Source organism: Eptatretus burgeri, chromosome 3, assembly GCF_056783735.1.
Source record: "Eptatretus burgeri isolate ZD-2024b chromosome 3, Ebu_testis_v1, whole genome shotgun sequence".
NCBI lineage: Eukaryota > Metazoa > Chordata > Myxini > Myxiniformes > Myxinidae > Eptatretus > Eptatretus burgeri.
The window spans coordinates 51,029,216-51,052,498 of NC_140963.1; the positions used below are offsets into that span (position 1 = coordinate 51,029,216).

The window sequence follows — 23,283 nt, forward strand, 5'->3', positions numbered from 1 at the left end:
GAGCGAGAGGCAGAAAACATGCCTCGTACTTTTCATTCTTTTCCTCTTCCTTACCCGATTTCCCCAGAATGACTGAGGTGCCTGTTTTGTAGACCCGTGATAAGTGAATCAATAAGAATGGGCTTCTGTGCTCAGGGTAAGAACTTTGATTTGTGACACTGCCTTGTAAATACGTTGTCAGTGGTGTACACACCTTGGGGTTTCCTTCCCTTTGGCGAACGTACGTCATTCGTGGTGCCAATGCCAGCTCATCCTCCAACAACTGAAATCCAAGGTTTGCACTTTACGAGTACCGGTTGGCTACCAATCAATTGGATCTGTCAGTTGGGGTCTGTGACTTCTGAATAACGTTGCAGTTATCACAACAGCATAACATTTTTGAAACTCATGTCAAACAAACAGATACAAAGTCAAATGAGGAAGTTCACAATTACATGCAATGTCCAACTCCGATATCCGCGTCGAGTTGTTTCCACCCAGTGTCTCTGTCCTGCCGACTCGCCTCACACATGTTCACATCATCCACCAGGGCTGTTGAACGATTGAATCTTGTCGCAGTGTTCTCTCTCGTACGCTGGCCCGTCCAGGATGATTGAAGAGTGCAAAGGAATTACTTCCCGTTACACAATCTTTATGAGTTTTAATCAACCTGATTATAATCGGCTCCACACGTTAACAACCGACATTAACACCTCATTCGCTCATTACAGTTAAACCAAGCATGGAGACGATCAATATACCTGTCTCTCTACACCTCCCTCTCACCGTTTATATCGTAACACAGAACATTCCTGTGCCTTCCAGCAAAAGCGATTCACGTGTATGCTGGAAGTTTTGTTTGAGAATATTCCAGCACCTTCATGAATCTCACCAGGCAGATTACAGTACAATACCGTCCTCCACAGTCAAAATTACCTCATTACAACATGTAACCGTCAATTTTACTCGTTCATGCATTGTTATTTACTAATGCTTATTCACAAATACCACAACATCTAGCTTTTAACTGACATGCGTGCCTTTTGTTAACTCGATTAACCTTTTCCAAACTGTCCCATTGTCAGCTTCCATTGGTTAAACATGGTGGGTAGAACGGAGTTCACCCCCGCCATTTCCTTATGGGTGGATCTTCACCAGCATTTCCACTTACGGTATCGCTCGGCTGTTTGGTTACCATAGTGGAACGTTGAGAGCACGGTACTCTATCTGGGAGGGTTTCAATTCGCCGGGAAGGTAAAGCAGATTCAGACAATGGACTCTGCCTGAATTAAACGTCTTAGACAGCATCCGTGGTTGTTTAGGAACCCGCTGCGACATGGAATTATCCACGGTTAATCGGCTTCAGTGGATTTGAGAACTCCCCACGGGTCCGTAACAATGTTCAAGTAGGTACACTAGTTATGAGAAGTAAATATAACATCAATTTATTTTTGCTGTGAACAAAGCAAAACATGTCCACTGTATGAAGTTGACAAAGAAAAACAAGAGTTAAGGCCCTGTCACACCTTGACGATTTAGCCAACGTATGCCTGACGTATGCAAAATTGGGCTAAAACGCTGGCACACGTCGAATACGTTATGGGTAAGTTTGTATACGTTAAGAGCATGCTGAAAACCACTGCCATATGTCGTAGTACGCTGGCTTTCATCGTTGTACTTTGCGGTTGTCCTCAAATTTTAGCATGCTTGAAATTTTACGACGTATGCCAGCGTATGACTCACACGTTCCGCAACGCTGGCCATAAGTTGTAGGCACGTTATGCGATCGTTGACACACGTTACTTGTAAGTCACTCATAAGTCGAAACACGTCGAGGTAACGATTAGCATACCCGAAACGTATTTATAACCTACGAGTAACGTGTTGTAGGCATGTTACACGATCGTTGACACACGTCGAGGCACGTTATGCAATCGTTGACACACGTCGAGGCACATTACTTGTAAGTTACTCATAAGTCAAAACACGTCGAGGTAATGCTTAGCGTACCCAAAACGTATTTCTAACCTATGAGTAACGTGCTTTGAACCTATGCGTAACGTACCTCCAACGCATATTGACGTATTTGATGGACGTCTTCCAGACGACCACAGAACTTACTGAACGTGTTTCTAATTTACAGCTACCGTATAATGGCGTATTGGCAGCGTTTTAAAAACAACAACAACAACAACAACAACTTCCGATATTTCGTCACGTGCCGTTACGGAGCCAAGGAGAAAAAAAAGAAAATGTGCCTTGACGGAGAAAATAAGTTTTGGGTATGCTAAACATTACCTCGACGTGTTTCGACTTATGAGTAACTTACAAGGAACTTGTGTCGACGTGTGTCAACGATCGCATATCGTGCCGACAACTTATTCCCAGCGTAGCGGAACGTGTGAACCATACGGCGAGTTACTCGTAAAATTTTCAGCATGCTTGAAATTTCACGACGTACTAAACATACCACGAAATATGACAGCGTACTTCATCGTTTTTCAGCGTGCTCTTAACATATACACAACTTACCCATACCGTATTCGACGCGTGCCAGCGTTTCAGACACATTTTTCATAAGTCGGCATACGCTGGCTAAATAGTCAAGGTGTGACTGCATGGTTGACACTTCCAATTTTCAGACGGCTATGATTTAAATCGGCGAGCGGCAGGTTTTTAACAGGCTCCGCCACGAGTTCGTCGGCGATACGTGCAGCGCGCTATGCCGAAGTTAAACTATCGTTGGGCATAGGTTGTGAACGCCGACAACAGGCTAAGCATTCGTTGGTATAAGTTATCTATAAGACAACGAAACGTTGTGTGCCCGTTACTAATATGTTATGCATACGACCAACACGTTATGAATACGACCAAAACTTAAAAAAACCTCAAAATTTCAGCATACACCAACGTTTTACATACATTTTTATACGTTGCCATTGCTGGCTAAATCGTCAAGGTGTGACAGCGCCTTTAAACAGCTTTTCAGAACATACATTGCAATAAATGAAGCCTTGTGTTTTAAGCCCTCAATAGTTTGTACTCCAAGGTTTATAGAGTCGAGGCCATAGATTATTGGCACCCTTGCAATTTTTTCAAATAATGTACCATTTCTTCCAGAAAATTGTTGACATTAAAAAAATCTTTTGGTATCCACATATGTATTTATTTGGTTGGCAGTGGAACAAAACAAACAATAAAAAAGCTGAATTTTTTATTTTTACAAAATCTTAGCTTGTTCCACACAGAAATACTAAAATGGCTCAGACCATATTATTGGCACCAACAAGAAGTTGTTCGAAACAATTAGATTTCAAGCAGGTGTTTCTCCTTTACTTTGGTTGAATGAATGATTTATATATTGCAGGCACCTACAACTCACCACAGGTGAGTTCATTCCAGTTTGAATCGAGAAAAGGAGTCATTCTGCTGTTTTGTGTCACTGTGTGTACCACAATGAGCACGGAGAAAAGAAAGAAAGTCAGAGAATTGTCTGAGGTCGTCAGACACAAGATTTCAACCAAGCATGGACAATTTCAAGGCGACAAGTCCATCTCCAGCGACCTCGATGTTCCTGTGTCCACCGTACGCAATGTTATCAGGAAGTTTCAGGCCCATGGCACTGTAACCGATCTCACTGGACGTGGTGGCAAGAGAAAACTTGATCGAAGATTGCAGCGAAGGATTGTTTGAATGGTGGAGAAAGCACCTCGATAAACTGCCAAACAGATTCAAGCTGACCTTCAGACATAAGGTACGACAGTTTCAACTCACACCATCCATCACCAACTCAATGAAAGGGGGTTCTACGGCAGGAGACCCAGGAGAACCCACTGCTGAGAGAGAGAGAGACATAAGAAAGCCCAACTGGAATTTGCCAAAACACACCTGAACAAGCCAAAATCCTTCTGGGAGAATGTCCTGTGGACAGATGAGACAAAATGAGAGCTTTTTGGTAAAGCACATCATCTCGATGTTTACAGAAAACAAATGAAGCCTTCAAAGAAAAGAACACCTTCCCTACAGTCAAACATGGAGGAGGTTCAGTGATGTTTTGGGGTTGCAATGCTGCCTCTGGCACTGGGTACCTTGAATGTGTTCATGGCATCATGAAATCAGGAGATTACCAAGGCATTTTGGAGCACAATGTTCAACCCAGTGTCAGAAAGCTAGATCTCCGAAGGTCATGGGTCTTGCAGCAGGACAATGACCCCAAACACACTTCAAAAAGCACCCTGGGATGGTTCAAACCAAAACGCTGGACTGTTCTGAAGTGGCCAGCAATGAGTCCCGATCTAAATCCCATTGAGCACCTGTGGGGATATCTGAAAACAGCAGTTGGGAGAAGGTACCATTCAAATCTGGGAGAACTGGAGCAGTTTGCACAAGAAGAGTGGGTCAAACTGCCATTAGGGAGGTGTAGGAAGCTTATTCATGGCTATAGGAAGTGCTTGACAGCAGTTATTTTGTCCAAAGGCTGTGATACGAAATATTAAGTTTTGGGTGTCAATAATTTTGTCGATGCCATTTATTTTTATTTTCTCATTTAAAAGGACATATTAAGTGCTGAATCAAAAAACAAAGGTTCTGTAATATTAACAGTGAAATACCGTATAGAATTGTGGAGACCAAATACTTTTGTCAATTCAAGCTTATTTTTGGAGAAAATTGTGAGTTATTTGAAAAAAAGTACAAGGGTGCCAATATTTTTGGTCACGATGATAAGTAAGTGTCAGACTTGACACAAGTTGAAGACCGAAGTAATACGATGGTGACTTGAGACTTGACTTGCGATTTACCCTCAAAAACTTGAGACTTGGCTCAAGTGACTTGTGAACATCTCTGCCATATTTCCTCCAGGGAATGATCAGCGGATACTCACGAAGATCACCTCGAGGAAATGAACAGCTGATACCCACCAACATTCCCTCTCGGGAAGGAACAGCTGATACCCACCAACTCGAGGGAAGAACAACTAATACCCACCAATATCACCTCCAGGGAAACAACAGCTGATACCCACCAGAAAACGAATAGCCTATACCCACCAGATCACCAACAGGGAATGGAATCGCATATACCCACCAGATCACCAACAGGGAATGGAATAACCTATACCCACCAGATCACCAACTGGGAATGGAATAGCCTATACCCACCAGATCAACAGGGAATGGAATAACCTATACCCACCAGATCACCAACTGGGAATGGAATAGCCTATACCCACCAGATCAACAGGGAATGGAATAACCTATACCCACCAGATCACCAACAGGGAATGGAATAACCTATACCCATCAGATCACCAACTGGGAATGGAATAACCTATACCCATCAGATCACCAACTGGGAATGGAATAACCTATACCCATCAGATCACCAACTGGGAATGGAATAACCTATACCCATCAGATCACCAACAGGGAATGGAATAACCTATACCCACCAGATCACCAACTGGGAATGGAATAGCCTATACCCACCAGATCAACAGGGAATGGAATAACCTATACCCACCAGATCACCAACAGGGAATGGAATAACCTATACCCACCAGATCACCAACAGGGAATGGAATAACCTATACCCATCAGATCACCAACTGGGAATGGAATAACCTATACCCATCAGATCACCAACTGGGAATGGAATAGCCTATACCCACCAGATCAACAGGAAATGGAATAACCTATACCCACCAGATCACCAACAGGGAATGGAATAACCTATACCCATCAGATCACCAACTGGGAATGGAATAACCTATACCCATCAGATCAACTGGGAATGAAACAGCCGATCCCCACCAAATCACCAACTGGGAATGGAATAGCCTATACCCACCAGATCACCAACAGGGAATGGAATAACCTATACCCATCAGATCACCAACTGGGAATGGAATAACCTATACCCATCAGATCAACTGGGAATGAAACAGCCGATCCCCACCAAATCACCAACTGGGAATGGAATAGCCTATACCCACCAGATCAACTGGGAATGGAATAGCCAATACCCACCAGATCACCAACTGGGAATGGAATAGCCAATACCCACCAGATCACCAACTGGGAATGGAATAGCCAATACCCACCAGATCACCACCAGGGAACAAATAGCCAATACCAACCAGATAACGATGAGCCTATACCCATCAGATCACCACCAGGGAATGGAATAGCCTACACCATCACCCCAAGGGAAGGAACAGTCGATACCCACCAAGATCACCTCTGGGGAATGAATAGCCAATACCTACCAGATAACGAATAGCCGATACAAACCAGACCACCACCAGGGAACGAATAGCCTCGACCCACCAGATCACCACCAGGGAACGAATAGCCAATACCCACCAGATAACGATGAGCCTATACCAACCAGATCACCACCAGGGAACAAATATCCTCTACCCACCAGATCACCACCAGGGAACGAATAGCCTCGATCCACCAGATCACCACCAACGAATGAATAGCCAATACCCACCAGATGACGAATAGCCGATATCAACCAGATCAACACAAGGGAACAAATAGCCTATACCCACCAGATAACCACCAGGAAACGAAGAGCTTATACCCACCAGATCACCATCAGGGAACAAATAGCCTCCACCCACCAGATCACCACCAGGGAACGAATAGCCTCGACCCACCAGATAACCACCAGGAAACGAAGAGCTTATACCCACCAGATCAGCACCGGTGAATGGAACAGCCTATACCCACCAGATCACTATCAGGGAACGAATAGCCAATACCCACCAGATCACCATCAGGGAACAAACAGCCGATATGCACCAGATCACCACCAGGGAACGAATAGCCGATACCCACCAGATCACCAACAGGGAACGAATAGCCAGTACTCACAAGATCACCATCAGGGAACAAACAGCCGACATGCACCAGATCCCACCAGATCCAAGGGAGAAGTAATGATGTAGTTGGATGACCAAAATTTACGTGTGGTTGTAGTAAATAAAATCAAAAGTAGTAATGATTGTTTGGATGCACTTTTACTGGATGTTTGTAATTGAAGGATGTGCATTTAACTTTGCGATGCATCATGTGGATATCAATCCGTTGTGAAATATTCCCATATTGATGGTGATGCTCCAAATTACTGCAATTTAATAAACAGTAAATCATAACGTGTTTTTAGATGTAAACTTGTCATAATTTGATTGTTTTTGTAACTAGTTTTCATCATGGGTGAAGTGCAGCTCACAGCTCACACATGTTATGATGTGGTCAGTCATCACCTCTGGCTCTGCCCCATCAGTCAGCAATCACCTCTGACTTTGCCCGTCAATCAGTCATCGCCTCTGGCTCTGCCCCGTCAGTCAGCCAGTCATCACCTCTGGCTCTGCCCCATCAGTCAGCCAGTCATCACCTCTGGCTCTGCCCCATCAGTCAGCCAGTCATCACCTCTGGCTCTGTCCCATCAGTCAGCCAGTCATCACCTCTGGCTCTGTCCCATCAGTCAGCCATCGCCTCTGGCTTTGCCCAGTCAGTGGCTCAGTCAATGCATCTGGCTCTGCCCCACCAGTCAGCCATTGCATGTGGCTTTGCCCCATCAGTCAGCAATCACCTCTGACTTTGCCCCGTCAGTCAGTCATCGCCTCTGTCTCTGCCCCAGTCAGTCAGTCATCACCTCTGACTCTGTCCCGACAGTCATCGCAAATCAAAGAGGAAGGGAAGGACTGAAACGTTCTTCACCCCATTTGGAAATGCATCCCATCCAGATCGAAGCTTTTCAACCAAGGATACACACACATTCAACGTTCATGATACTTGATTCTTTCATGTTTCAAACATCGATAAATGACTAAAATTGACTGAAAAGAGTTCAAGAGAATTAAAGTACAGTACAGTACAGTACGAGGAAAATCATTAACATCACCAAACTGCTTGGACAGGCCTCAATGGTTTATCACGAACCACTCACTCCCTTTCAAGAGACCGTTCCTCATCCAACACGATCTTCCACCAACTCCACAGAATAAATAAATAAATATGAACCTCACACTTCGTACACAAACAGATTTTCCCCCAACAGGCCTCACTCATATCACTCACCTCATTGAAGACTTTCACATGTTGTTTTCTTCCCTTGATCGTGTTTCACGTCTTTCCGAGAATTTTTTTTTTTTTACAAATCCGTTCATTTGTTTCAGTGAAGTTTATTGTTTTATTTGATACACTTGGATCTTTCTCCGTTCTTCAGGTCAATTTCGGGTTTAAATCGTTTTTTGTCTTGTAAACGAAACCTCCTCATGACCGAGGGAGAAGCCAGCCCCGCTGAAAAGAACAATGAGGGTACACCACGTTCCACAATAATTCCACAATCTTCCTTTTTGGGAAACAAAGTCGAAAACACAATGAACACATTGGAAATGGGGAAAGCACAACAACAGCAGGATGGAGGAACAAAAGAGGGAGAGAGGAAGAATTGGTGGAGAGAATGATGAGAACAAACAATACAGGAGGTGACACACAACAGACTTGAAGTGATAAAAGAAAGCTCAAACTTAAGTAGAGTTATGGAAAATGGGTTCAAACAGAGATGGAACAAAAACCATGAAAGTTGGGTTAGAGGGAGAGGGGAGAAAACAATAATCGGCAAAGGGGTGTACTTGGGCAGGGTGAATGGGGTAGAAAAGATCATGAGTACAGTGTTGTGTATTGGTTCACGAAAAAAATGTTTTCACGAAAAAAATAAGTGACCACTATATTCGTTATTGTTGTGTGTCCGTCTGTGCGTCTGTCGGTATGTCTGTGTGTCTGTCTGTATGGCTGTGTGTCTGTCGGTTTGTCTGTGTGTCTGTCAGTATGTCTGTGTGTCTGTCTGTATGTCTGTCTGTGTCTGTCCAGAGCATAGCTCCGTGGGTTTTGATCCGATCCTGATAAAATTTTGGTGGGAGGTTTATATCATGATCGAGAGCCTGGTGTTGGTGCAGTGGTTTGGGCAGCAGCTTGGGATCCAAAAGGTCTTGAGTTCAAGCCCCGTTGGGCCACTGAATTACTACACCAGGGGGTTGACTCAGCCTGTCATCCTTCCGAGGTCGGCAAAGTGAGTACCAGTGTACTGGGTCGGTGTATACCCCGGTTAAAATAGGTGTACAATATCCCTGTGTCGTAAGAGGTGACCAGGGTTGCGTCAGGAAGGGAATCCGGCGTAAAACATGTGCCAAATCACAATGCGGATCATACGGATGATCCGCTGTGACGACCCCTAACGGGAGCAGCCGAAAGAAGAAGAAGAAGAAGAAGAAGAAGAAGAAGTTTATATCATGATCGAGTTGTGTTTTCCTGAGAATGGGTGTGGTGCGCCCATTATGGGCGGAGCCACGCCTAAAAACCATGTGTTTTTAGGGGGTAGCCGATTTCAATTTGTATCTTCTCCGAGGGGGTTTGTCGAATCTGGCAGAGGTTTCGGTATTTGGTTAGCCCAATGGCTCCTGCATAGCACCACGGAGCTCGATTTTTCATTTTCGTCCCAAGGTCAAGGTCACGAACTTAGAAAATTGCGAATTTTGACATAAAAATCATTCGACCGCCCAAACTTTGAGAGCTGGGATGACAATATTTTTTATGCATAATCTTGAGGTCATTCCCCACCTAAAGTCTTGAAACCATTTTGCTCTATCTCGAACACCTTGCCCGTGGCGCCCCCTTCAAGTTTGTTTTTACGCTGATTTCATTAAAGTATGGATAATCCGAGGAGTGTGAAATGCCATATAGCCTTTATGACGTTATATTGTTCCTGGAATGTTCCAGAGGAAGTTTTGCACCAAAGGTCATAATCCTTGACCTTTGACCTTAAAATTTCACAAAGGTCAAATTTTCAAAGTCGTGGGAATCGAACCGGGTTTTCGACCTTCTTCGACGAACTAACTCCAATGAGCTATAGCACGTATCCTGTTTCCTTATTTTAATGTCCACAACATTGTTTTGTGACCTTTAAAGGTTATGCAAAGGTCAAATTTTTTAAGTTGTTGAACCAAACCGGGTTTTCGACATTTTGCAGCAAATAACCCGTCACTCGTACCACATCATGTTGATCATTTTTATAACTTGGTCAAACATTATCACATTTTCTCATCCTTGACTTCTGAAACAATCTAAATCGTCAAATACCGCTCAACCATCGTCGTCTTCAGACTTGTTTATAGTTAAAGTGTGTTGACATCAATCCCCGAAGATGGGGATCAGTCAGATGGAGGGCTGTCCGGTTATTAGGTTTCTACTTGGTTGCTGTTTACTGTTTGAGCATTTCAATGACAACGAGCACGGCACTCGTTGAGTGTATAATCTCACCTCGCGCGTTCATTCTGAACACAAATACCATCATCAACTGAACACGCCACCATTACAGCCCACTGCTATGATGGCCCATCTTCCCGTATCATCCATGCACCCCATTATGTTACTTCGTTTCTTGGTATGGGTTAGGAACGTCATAAATTTAATTCTTCACTCAGATCGGGTCAGAGATCAGATATATGACGTTTCAGCTTTTTCAGATAATAATTTCAATTCAACCAATGATGGTTGGAACACTCCCCGTCACCCGATTTTCCCCATGGGGAGTTGATGACAGATGACAAGTTTCAATTTTTTTCGTGAAGCGGTTTCGGAGAAAAAGATGTCCAAATTTTCACCTTTAATACAACATGACTGACATGCCATGTGACTTATGACGTAGGAATTAGCAATTAAAAAAAACTCCTATGTTTAAAGTTTTGCATCGATCGGCCAAGCGGCTGCAGAGAAAAAACATTTTTAAAGCGAAAACATATAGACGTGGATGCACGCGCACGCATACACACACGCACGCACGCACGCACGCACGCACGCACACACACACAGTCTCCCCTCCCCTTCGAGGAGGAAACAAAAATATATTGTTACAGATTTGGAAGCCTTTCGCACACAGTCAGCAGGCCCCGCAGTTCAGTTATTTCGATAAGTTTGTGTTTATAGTTTGGGTCCCATCCCTTATGTCTGATGGGAATTTCATGTGTGCGCTGTGGGTTAATTTTTTTGGTTAGGTTTTTTTTACAACAGCGGCACCGTCGCCATTGCGCACGTGTTTCTGGCTGCGGACGTGGGTGGGACCCTTCCCTCCAGAGCCGACTCAGCCCACGAGAGCAAGGGCACGCCCTTCGTCCAATCAGGAGGCTCATCGCCTCAGATCAGGACTCCACCCAGAAGGGTGGGAGTTTCCCCGCCTACCATGAGCCTGTACAATGAGGGACGGCCAGCGAATCGTGCGACGCAGCCGTCCAATGAGGAGGCGAGTGGCCAGGGAAGAAATCCCTCCCACCTCAGGAGAGGAGAGTGAGCGGCGCGTTCTGTCTGGGTCTGCCTCGCCTGGTGTCGTCTGATCCGTCTGGAAGCTTTTTCGGCCTTGATCGCCTGTCGCCTCGTCCGCCTTCTTGCTGGCTGGTGTCCGTCACTCTATCCCTCGTCCCTGGTGCTTGGTACTGCGTTGAGGCGGTGGGTTCGAGTCTCGCCGAGCCAGTTCAACCACATCACACGAGTCGGAATGGTGCAAGTGCAGACTCTTGCCCTCAGCTCGCCTTCCCTCCCGAGCTGAAGGACCAAATAAAGGCCGCGGCCACCATTTATTTTGGGTGTGTGCGTGTGTGTCTGTGGGCCCAGTCGAAAATAGCAATTGTTTAAGTGCCTTGTGCATCACTTGCATTCCTTCTTGACAGTCGGTTTAACTCTGCTTTTTTGTGCTCCCCTGCCCCATTATAAATAAATCCCGATTGTTCAATGTACCAGCTTGTTGTCTGTCACTTTCTTTCATTCGTTGAGCACGGTGCGTATTGGGAGTTAGGGAGTCCGTCGTGCCGTCATTGTTCATTTAGACCGACGGACCTTGGTAATCCCCGCTCGGTTTACACCCGGTTCGGACTCGGTAAACGGTCCGTTCCGCCCGAGGTCTGTCGAGGGTGTGACCTCCCTGGTAATTTGACGACGTGGGTACTTAGGTATATTGAAATTTGGCTATTAACCCAACCCCACGCCGTCAGAGAATTGGCGAGCACGGTCCATAAGTGACCTTCGGAGTTGCCGAAGGTTATGACCTGCAATTCCCGGTGTTCGGTGGGAGACGGCTCTACTGCTCCACCTGGCGGCCGTTCCTCGCCACCGACCCCCAGCCCACAACATCAACACGTGAGCAGGTTATTCGGCCCATGAAAGCATCCACTCATATTGTCAACTTATAGGTCTTTATCTGGGCTCCATAAACAAAGGAAGCAGCACGTACCATTTTGAAGGTGTTTCTTATGACTCGCTGATCTCCCTGATCTATGAAGACAGGGTTTGAACCACTGATCTCCCAGATTCAGAGGGGATGCTCCAACCATTAGACAACCAAATCTGATAAAAGCTGTTGGGTGCTCCGATCTTTTGGCTGCTGTCGAAGCATGTACCTTTGTATACCTTACTCCAGAAAGGTACCAAATAAAATTGGAGTACCAGCTCAACAGAAAGGCTTTTATGAAAACAAAAGCACTGTTCGTGTTGCAGTCATCTGGTGCGGTGGTGCATTTTGATAGCACCAAATCATTGGTGCTTTTGTGAGACGAATCACCTTTTGGTGTCGAGGTCATCACATGCCATCGATGGCACCAAGTGACATCACCAGCGGAAGGAAGTTATTCACAGTTAGAGAGGGACTGTCAAGAAATTTCATCCATATCCCTCTGGACATTAACTCAATAAATAATGACCACAGGCATCTGGAAACTGTTTCACAAAGCAAACGGGATATGATTCGAACTATGACATCAATAAGGATACAGCGACGAGCCAAGTCGCTGTTGGCATATCATTTCAAGAACAAGCCAGGACTGCATTTGGGCACATGTACACACTCAGGTACATTCCTTCATGAGTTTCCAACCGGTGTCCCATCCCAGCATCGATAGTTCATCTCGTGGAATTCCTCTCCATTGCACGTGTGAAGTCGAGACTACCTGCATCCCATACCAAAACAGATCCATTGCTGTCTAAGGTGCTGGTGTTTGTGTTGTCAGACTGGCCTGGTATTGTTGAGGAAGAAATACATCTATTTTACAACGAAAGAGTAAAGCCGACAGGAAGGTTGCACACTGAGTGATGATACCGACTGCCAGAGTATCTCTGTTCGGAAAATCCTTGGCGATTGCGAGTTGGACTTTATGTCCAAGGAGCGGTTGCTGAGAGAGACTAAAAGGAGATTTGTTACCTGCATCGTCCGTGAGCGTCAGCTGCGGCTGTATGGATATGTGGCTCGTTTTCCTGTAGCTGATTCTGTTTACCAGATTCTCTCAGCAAGCAAGCCTCATGAGTGGTGGAGGCCAATGGGCCGACCACGTGCCTCATGGTTGCAGCAGGATGATCAGCATCTCAAGGAGATGGCGATGGGCCAGGCATCTGCCAGGGGGTGGCCAAACGGAGGCCACTGGAGTACCGGTGGAAAGTGGACACAGCAACGCGCTGCTCCGATAACTGACCTGACTTGACCTGCGTGTTCCCTCTCCTACGAGCCTCAACAATGCAGAAAAAAATTAATCAAAAACTCAAGTTGTGTTGCTGGGTTCATGACACTTTTGTCGAGGGATGGGAAGGGGGGAGTGGAGGTTGTAATGTGTTCAGTGAACCTGTGCTGAAGCGTCATTAAGTTTTGATGTGAACCGACGTGAACCTGTGCTGATGGCTGAAGGTGCACATCAGTCGCATGTGGGGCCACAGGATTATTAGGGTTATACTTGGTTGCTCTGTTTGAGCATTCAGCAAATGCACAATTCTTTGACAAAAGTTATTGTTTGCTCTCCATTCTTTTGGCGATTGATACCTGGCAGTAGATGGCCTGGAACGAAAACTAGGATTGAACAGACTGAGGGAGCTGGTTCCACAGGTGAAATAAAGGAGGAAGAAATGTGTCGGTCAGCAGTGGCTCTGGAACTTCATCATGAAAACAAAAGAATGATAAGATATGACATGCAAAAATAAGGAATGTGACGAGCAAACTGGGGAAACTTTCATCATTCTCTTCACATTCAATATAACTGTGACAAAATAAATTATCATTTCAATTAAAAAAAAAAGTAATTCTGTGCAAATATAAATTTTAAAATGGATAAAAATAGCAAGCCTAAACTATTAAAGTACAGTACACAAGAATAATACACAATGCAAACTCGCCGCCACATTTTGAGAATAATTGTAACGTTATTTACAAAGTAAGGAGCCAAAGTCCCAGTGATTTCATACAACGAGAACATCATATTTAATGTACATAAATGTGCTAAAACCTTTGACCCGCACACCACACTTTCACTCATTTTCAGAGCTCTGCTGGAATAAACCAACACAATTTGAGCACAATCAAATGGATAACATATGTTTTAGTATCTGGGAACATGTCCTTTGGTATCACAGAGTGTTTGAACCCGTGAAGACATCAAATCAACTTCGCTGAGGTCGGCCTTTGCCGCAGCTCCCACTCCATGTATTCCCAGACATGATCAATATGTTAATCTCAGGACTCTCTGGTGCCCAGACAAGAAGCTGCAGGCTATTCCCAAACGTTTTCACAAAGTCTATTTGATAGGATGTTTTGAGGCATGGTGAAATGGACATTTGCAGGCATGATGGTGAACTTTATGTGAACTCGTCTGTTGGACATTCATCGTCTCTTCCTGCACCTGAGTGCGCAGCAATGATTGAATCTTTATTTCAATCAATTCCAGGTTGAGTTGCGAGTTCTAGAAACAAGTGAAACAAAAGTCAAAACAAACTCTTAATTCGAAAGCATTAAAGTGAACAAGCAAGTTGCCGAAATGAATCCACTGTTTAGAAACGACAACCACAACTGGGGAAACTTATCAATGAAAGACAGAGGAAACAAAAACTCCTGCATACTTATGAAGGTAATTCAATGTTAATGTTAACTTTGTATTCGAGAGAATCAAACATTAATTGGAGTTTGATTTAATATCATTTTACAAGGTATTTTTTTGTGTACAGGATGGAGACTCATGGACATGGTAGAACACAGAACAGTCCAGACATGAACAGAATAAACAAGAAGGGCACTTGTTGGAGCGCATACCTCCGCCATGCACTGTCTGATCCACAAGAACATATACAGCCCAATGCATTTTTCAAATATGCTGCATGTAGTTTTTAGCCCGATCTCTCAATGGTTTGCAGGAGAGTGTGTCGGGTTGTCGGCGACTAAACCATCTCGCCCACCAGGTTTTCTGGTGAGGAGGGTGTTTGGATATGGACACCCAGCAGGATTAAAAACAAAACCTGTCAAAAGGCGGAGGAGCTCCTTGTGAGCCAACGGCCATCCATATCTAGTGCCCAACTGTGTCTGCGGACGTCCTCCTGCAGTTGGGTTACTTTTTTATGAGGAGGTTGGTGGCAGGATTTGCACTCCGGCCACCGTAAAACCCTTCATTCTGCAAAACGCAAAAACGCAAAAAAATCTGAAAACCCACTCCGTGGGAGTACCTCCTGCGCAGGGCAGCTCACCGGATGACGGGATTGGGGCGAAGCCTTCGGCACCCCCAATCTTTGATGATAGGAGGGAAACCACGGGATAACATCCCTGGGTCAGATTGCGGGAGAGTGCGTCGGAGTGGTGCTGAGGTGTCGTCCACCAGACGGCGGTCTCCTTGGGTTAACCTGAGGCGGTCCCTTCGGGTGGGTGCCTGGAATGTCCTATCCCTAAGAGAGGATGATCACCTGTCTCTGTTATCATCTGAGCTCAAGCGTTTGGACATCGGGATTGCAGCTCTCTCTGAGGTTCGGAGACCGGATTGCGGCGAGATCATGGTGGGTGGTTACACCTACTATTGGTCTGGTCACTCTGATGGTTACCATACCCAAGGAGTTGGTGTAGCTGTGTCCAACAAGCTGACCCCAATGATAATTGAGGTAACACCGGTCAACGAGCGTATTATGAGACTAAGGATTCGTCACTCCTTAGGTGTCATTTCCCTGGTCTCTGTTTATGCTCCGACTGAGGCGAGTGACCTCACCGTGAAGGATGCATTCTACGCCGCGCTCGAGTCTGTGGTTGATCAGTGCCCCAGACGAGATACACTTCTCATCTTGGGGGATTTCAATGCATCGACTGGAACTGATAGGGATGGTTATGAGACATGTGTGTTGGTCCCCATGGGTCAGGAACTATGAACCAGAATAGCACTAAGTTCCTTGACTTTGCAAGAAGTCATGGACTTAGGGTGGCGGGTTCGTGGTTTCAGCGCCCACAAGCTCATCGCTGGACTTGGTATTCCAACGATGGCGGTGTGGCAAAGGAGATTGACCATGTCCTCATTGACGGTCGTTGGAGGATGATCCAGAACTGCAGGGTCTACCGGAGTGCTCAGTTCCTCAATACTGACCACAGGCTTGTTGTAGCAACTCCAAAGCTGCACCTTAAATCCTGTAGAATGGTACCATCCCAGCCTCGGCCGGATGTTGGCATGCTCAGGGATGAGAGAGTAGCTGAGGAGTTTGAGAACAGGCTGAGTGGACACTTGGGGGGTCTGGGTGCTTTTGGGGGTCCTGAAGCGTTGTGAAGTGCCTTCAAGACCACCGTCCTTGATGTTGCGGGTGCATGTCTTGGAACTCGACGCAGGGCATGGAAGAATTTTGTCTCTCAAGGGACACTGGATACCATTGACCAGAGTCGCAGGACCAGGCTGAATGGCAGAGCTGAGCTGTTCAGGGAGCTGAGGCGTAAAACGGTACGTGCACTGAGGGTGGACAAGGAGGCCTATGTGCGAGGAATCTCTGAGGGGGTAGAGCATCACCTGTGGACAGGTGATTCTCGTCCCGCTTACAGGGGAATTCACGCATTGCGTTCATCCAAGCCCATTCCTCGGAGCACTGCAGTTCGCGCAGAGAGTGGTAGGCTCTTGACAGAGGAGTCTGAAGTGAAGGCCCGCTGGGCCGGTTACTTTGAGCGGTTGTACCAGGCTGATCCCCCAGCTGTCGAGTTGGACTTCAAGGGTGTTACAATCCCTGTTGCTGACCCTCAAATCAACTGTGGTCCACCTACGCTTGTGGAAACACGGGCTGCGGTGAACCAGTTGAAATGGGGCAAAGCTCCAGGGATCTGTGGCATCCATGCTGAACTTCTCAAGGCTGGTGGAAATGCTGCACTCGTGTCGTTGCATGCAGTTTTGTGCTCTGCCTGGAACACAGGCATCATCCCAACTGACTGGAAGAGGGGCCTTGTTGTCCCTCACTGGAAAGGGAAAGGTGATCGCCAAGACTGCAACAACTACCGAGGGGTGACGCTGCTCTCAGTGCCGAGCAAGGTCTTTGCTCGGATAATTCTTGATCGGGTTCACCACCATCTGCTTGAGCACCAGCATCCAGAGCAGTCAGGCTTTACACCAAAGAGGTCAACGATTGACCGTATCCTTGCTCTTCGTGTCCTCACCGAACGCAGACGAGAGTTTCGGCAGGGGCTGCTTGCAGCCTATGTTGATCTCTGTAAAGCGTTTGATTCAGTGAATCGGGATGTCCTCTGGAGGATTCTTGGTCTTCGTGGGGTGCCACCAAAACTGATCGATCTGATGTCTGAACTCTACTCTGGTACTGAGAGTGCTGTGAAGTGTGGTGGTACCATCTCTGACTTATTTCCAGTTGTTACTGGAGTTCGTCAGGGGTGTGTACTTGCCCCCACACTTTTCAGCACTTGTATGGACTGGATTTTAGGGAGGATGTCAGAGAGATCAAGCTGTGGTGCATCGTTTGGGAATGTCAAGATCTCGGACCTTGATTTTGCAGATGATGCAGTCATCTTTGCGGAGACTTTAGATATCCTTTTGGGGGCCCTCGAGGTGCTGAATGAGGAGTCGGAGCCGCTGGGATTACGGGTTTCTTGGGTCAAAACTAAGATCCAGGCTTTCGGTGACATCTTGGATGCTGCTGTCCTGTCTGTGTCTGTTTGTGGTGAAAATGTTGAGGTCAAGGAGAGATTCACTTACCTTGGCAGTGATATTCATGTCTCTGCTGGCTGTGAGTCGGAGGTCAATAGACGTCTGGGTCGGGCCTGGGGAGTCATGGATTCACTGGATCATGAGGTGTGGCGCTGCCGGTACCTGTGCGGGAGGACGAAAGTCCGAGTCTTCATGTCCTTGGTACTTTCAGTCTTGCTCTATGGATGCGAGACTTGGACTCTGACCAAGGATCTGAGACGGAGACTTCATTCCTTTGGTACCAGTTCTCTTCGGAGAATCCTTGGCTATCGCTGGTCGGATTTTGTGTCCAACGAGCAGTTGCTGAGAGAGACTCGGATGAGATTTGTTACCTGCATGGTCTGTGAGCGTCAGTTGCGGCTGTATGGACATGTGGCTCGTTTTCCTGACGCTGATCCTGCTCACCAGATTCTCTCAGCGAGGGAGTCTCATGAGTGGAGGAGGCCAGTGGGCCGACCACGTTCCTCATGGTTGCAGCACGTTGACCTTCATCTCAAGGAGATTGGGATGGGCCTGGCATCTGCTTGGGGGATGGCCAGACGGAGGCCCCTGGAGTACTGGCGGAAAGTGGACGCAGCGACGCGCTGTTCTGGCACATGCTCCCACACCTGACCTGACATCTCAATGGTGAAGAATCACTTTATAAATTGAATAATTCTCGTGTCCGGATCTTCACTAAAATCAAAGGAATTTGACCTTGTGACACGCCCAACCTGTCCACAAAGTTTCGTTCGAATCCGTCCACGACTTTTTGAGATATCGTGCTATATATCGTTTAAATCCGTCTTTCAATGATGAAGAATCTCTTACAATTAACAGATCCGGATGCGAATTTAGATCTTCACCAAAATGGAATAAATTCTTCCTCGTCACACACCCAACAAGTCCACAACTTTTTGAGATATGCTTTCTCTCATTTTTGGCACCATTTCTCAATGGTGACGAATCATTTAAAAAATTCCAGTCGCCGGATCCGGATCTGGGTCTTCACCAAAATCTAATTATTTCTTCCTTTTCACACACTGAATATGTCCACAAAATTTCATCCGGATTCGTCACAAACCTTTTAAGAAATCCTGCACACAGAGAAACAGACAGAAAGGAGTGAAAACATCACCTTCTTCACCTTTTGTGGCGGTAACAATAAAGGAGATGGAGAAGAATGAGATTAAGGAGGTGGGTGGGGGGGATACACAGGGTGATCAAGGTGGTTATACATGCAAACTCTCAATCAAAGTGGAAAGGAAAACTGTGGAAGCAATCATGTAACAAAATCTTTTTAAACATAAGGGGAGGATCAGGGAGAGGGGAAAATCTGAGAACCTGGAAATACGGAGAGTGGTGAACTTGGGGAGGGTTAATGAGGGCAGAAAGAACAACATATCTGCAACAACAAAGCCATCACCAAGGGAAAGCCTTGCCCCGGCACCTGCAATCCAATGACGTAATATTCTTTTCGGACCACCACGTGACCTTCACCGTCAACATTTAGGGATAGAGTGTAAATGAAGAAAATGCGTCTCCATCTCGAATCTATCAAAAAAAACCTCAACATCATGAAAATCACAGGAAAATTCTTCAAGTTCTGATCAAAAATGTGTTTTTTGTTAATCACGTCACAATCGGAAAAACGTAGGTGAAGAACACTCATCAATATCAGGTGCACAACTTAGATGCAGATGCACTATGATGATGTGAGACAAACATTATTTGAGATTCCACATTGGCAAGATTGAGAAATGAAAAAGAAAGCATTATTTTCAGACCACCATTTGACCTTGACATGAAACTCTAAGGGGTATGATTTAAATTAATCGTAAATGCAGCTTACTCCAGGATATCTGGAGAGGGCACTTTTGTGTTGATCAGACAAACCAAAGACGAGTTCTGGTGGGAAAATGTTAAAATGCCTAAAATTAGATCATGGCCTTAAAATTAGTCAAAGGTTAAAAACAATGTCAACCCCACATACTTTTTACTCCCATTATCAATGCAAAATTTCATTACAAAAGTCACAGCTGAATCCAAGATACAGCTCACACATTCACAGAAAAATGGGAGAAAAACCAAAATGGAAGTTTGGGAGTCCAAGTGGTGTAAAACCTTGACCTTTAACTTTAAGGGGAATGATGTAAATCAAGCGTAAATTTGGCTTACTCTCAGCCATCCAGGGAGGCCAATTCCATTCTGATCAGACAAACTTTAGTGATGGTGAAAAATATTAACCCTTTGAACCTTGATCTCCTTGGACTTTGTTCCCCCACCCTGGCCTCCCTGGAATATGGAAGTTTGAAGTGACTGGTAAAATTGCCATGAGGGTTCAAAGGGTTAAAAAAAAAGTCTCATGAGTTCATGACTTTCCAATTTAGGTCACATCAAAAATGTATGTCAATGCCACATCGGTGATGACCTGAGATGGTGGTGAACATCTGTCTCAAAGCACTGGAGGGAAGAACAAAATTGAACAGACCAAGGAAGTGGTTCCACAGGTGAGAGAAAATTTGAACAAATAAGTGGAGATGAGCAATGAATCTGGATGTTGTGAGTTTCATCACAAATGTGATACCGGCAGACCACCTGTGATGTGCAGAAACCTGGAATGGGAAGGGGGAGGGAAACGCGAGGCAGCGGGTGCAACACCGGTAAAGAAGCAGTCGAAGATTGACCTCCAACCTTTCTGCGATGTGAAAGTAATAAACGAACGAGTTTCGGGGGTCGTTCGCGTATGCGCAGAACGAACGAGTTTCGGGGGTCGTTCGCGCAGGCGCAGAACGAACGAGTTTCGGGGGTCGTTCGCGCATGCACAGAACGAACGAGTTTCGGGGTTCGTTCGCGCATGCGTGGAACGAACGCGTTTCGGGGTTCGTTAGCGCATGCGTGGAACGAACGCGTTTCGGGGGTCGTTCGCGCATGCGCGGAACGAACGAGTTTCGGGGGTCGTTCGCACATGCGCGGAACGAACGAGTTTCTGGGGTCGTTCCCGCATGCGCGTAACGAACGAGTTTCGGGGGTCGTGCGCGCATGCGCAGAACGAACGAGTTTCGGGGGTCGTTCGCGCATGCGCAGAACGAACGCGTTTCGGGGGTCGTTCGCGCATGTGCAGAACGAACGCGTTTCGGGGGTCGTTCGCGCATGCGCAGAACGAACGCGTTTCGGGGGTCGTTCGCGCATGCGCAGAACGAACGCGTTTCGGGGGTCGTTCGCGCATGCGCAGAACGAACGCGTTTCGGGGGTCGTTCGCGCATGCGCAGAATTAACGAGTTTCGGGGGTCGTTCGCGCATGGGCAGAACGAAAGAGTTTCGGTGGTCGTTCGCGCATGCGCAGAACGAACGAGTTTCGGGCGTCGTTTGCACATGCGCGGAACGAATGAGTTTCGGGGGTCGTTCGCGCATGCGCGGAACGAACGGGTTTCGTACATGAACGGACGGAACGAACGCACGCGCCGTACATGGCTTAACTTTGTTTTCTCCAACCTAGTTATTTGCAGACAGGAAATTGATAAGGGATTGAGGGGCACCGCACTCCGCCGGTGCGTATACCTCATAAATCGCCATGCGGCCATACGTACCAACACAAAGTGTGCGTTTGTGCGCACCAAGTGCGCCGGCTTTGCTCACCCATTTGCATTGCCCCTCAAAAGTGCACGTCAAAGGACTGAAATTCTCACACTGGAATATTTTCAGTGCATTTTAGTCGATTCAATGCTGCATAATTCCATTTCTGTAAAGTAATCCCATAATATACCGTCTTGACAAAATCTCAATGAGCACTCCAATGACCAAACACCACTACCACACCCATTTTGTGCCGTGTTATTCTCCAAGCATGCTAACTGCCTCGTGAATTTATTACGCTTGATTTTTTTTCATTTTAGGTTTGTTTCCTGTGTCAGAAGAAAGATTATAATCCGCTAAAACACATCAAGGACGACGAGCAGTGGTCAAGGGTACAAAATGCCTTGGATCATCAAAAGTGTCTACAAACAGACATGTTTCAGGAAGCTACTGACATTGTTAAAAATTGCCCGGACTATTCATGCCTGCGATACGATTTAATTCTACCTGTCTCAGTAAGTTCAGTGCTGTGGAAAAAAAAGTAAAGCTGAGGATGAAAGCAGCAAACCTCCAAGCCCAGCTAAAAAGACACGCTCAGTGTCTGCCTTTTAAAAATAGAGCCCGCAAGGTGTCATAGTTGACAAACGCTGCGTTTTCTGTTCAAAAGAAAAGAAACGATCCAAATGTGGAAAATCGTTTGAACCATTGAACCTGATGCTATCTATGAATGGAAGCAAATCAGTTGTGGCATGTGCTGGAGCGAACCCAAATTCTACTTCGAGTCAGAAAATTCTGGTGCTTGCTCGAGGAACAGACGACCTCGTGGCTCCCAAGGGCATGTACCACAATAGTTGTCGCTTGAAATTCCTTCGAAGTAACGTTTCTGAGGCTGCAAGTTGCGGATATGATTTTGTTGCACCCTCAGCTGTTCACATGGTAGCATTTGAAGCGATACAGGGATTCATAGACTCCCAAGTAGTGGCAAAACGTATTCCAGTCGCAGTTGCATCTGTAATGGAGTTAAACAAATCAGAATTCCTGGCCAGTGGTGGGATTTCTGGGGATATAGAAGGATACACCACACAGAAGTTGCTGGATAATAAAAAAAAGCCTACAAGGACAACCTGTGCTCTGGCAAGGAGTCGAACAAGACCGGGAATTTGATTTACCCACTATCTCTCAGTTTTGATGATGCTGTAGTAGCTTTGAAAAATACCACTGCGGATGAACAGGAGGTTCGATCGAGTGCAATGATGTTGTGATCGGAGATTCTACAAATGAGAAGACCCAAATTCCGAGCCCTACAACCGTTGATTCTCTGAAGAAAACCGCCCCAGAAATTCCTCCGCTGACAAAACTTTTCTGCAGAACACTACTGCGTGGCGTTGCCGAAGCACCATCAGCCGCTTAGGAAAGAAATGTGAAGCACTCTCTTCAGATGCAGTCTATACCGTATCACAGGGAAATGTAAAGCCTTGGAAAAACACTGCGCTAGGTATTGGACTTTCTTCGATGTTAGGAAGCAAGAGTGCAATAACAGTGCTGAACAGACTTGGTCATTGTGTGAGCGACGATGAAAGCAAAAGACTCGTGTCGGAAATCGCATACACCTGTGCTTCAGGAGAAAAGGAGACACTGGCAGGACTGTTGCCCGACTCACAACTTGCAACTGGTAAGTGGCTATAAAACTAATTGCTGGATGAGAGGGAGAACGTGATGAATTTTACAAT

At 46.0% G+C, this 23,283-nt stretch overlaps 1 protein-coding gene and 1 pseudogene across 6 annotated transcripts in view; one reads left to right on the plus strand and one right to left on the minus strand.

Moving 5' to 3' along the window:
• The window catches only part of LOC147029854 (protein FAM89A-like), a 45,996-nt gene that overhangs the window by 11,648 nt on the left and 11,065 nt on the right, over nt 1-23,283 (minus strand). For 3 of the 6 annotated variants that reach the window (XM_085873276.1, XM_085873270.1, XM_085873274.1), the window contains exon 1: nt 8,070-8,252. The exons of 1 other annotated variant lie outside the window; for it this stretch is intronic. The gene's annotated coding sequence lies outside the window, so the exon portion shown is untranslated. Of the gene's footprint in view, nt 1-8,069; nt 8,253-23,283 lie in introns of those variants that run through there. 2 more of the 6 variants (XM_085873271.1, XM_085873272.1) reach the window with 2 other exon arrangements.
• Nucleotides 7,199-23,246, plus strand: LOC147029855 (uncharacterized; annotated as a pseudogene).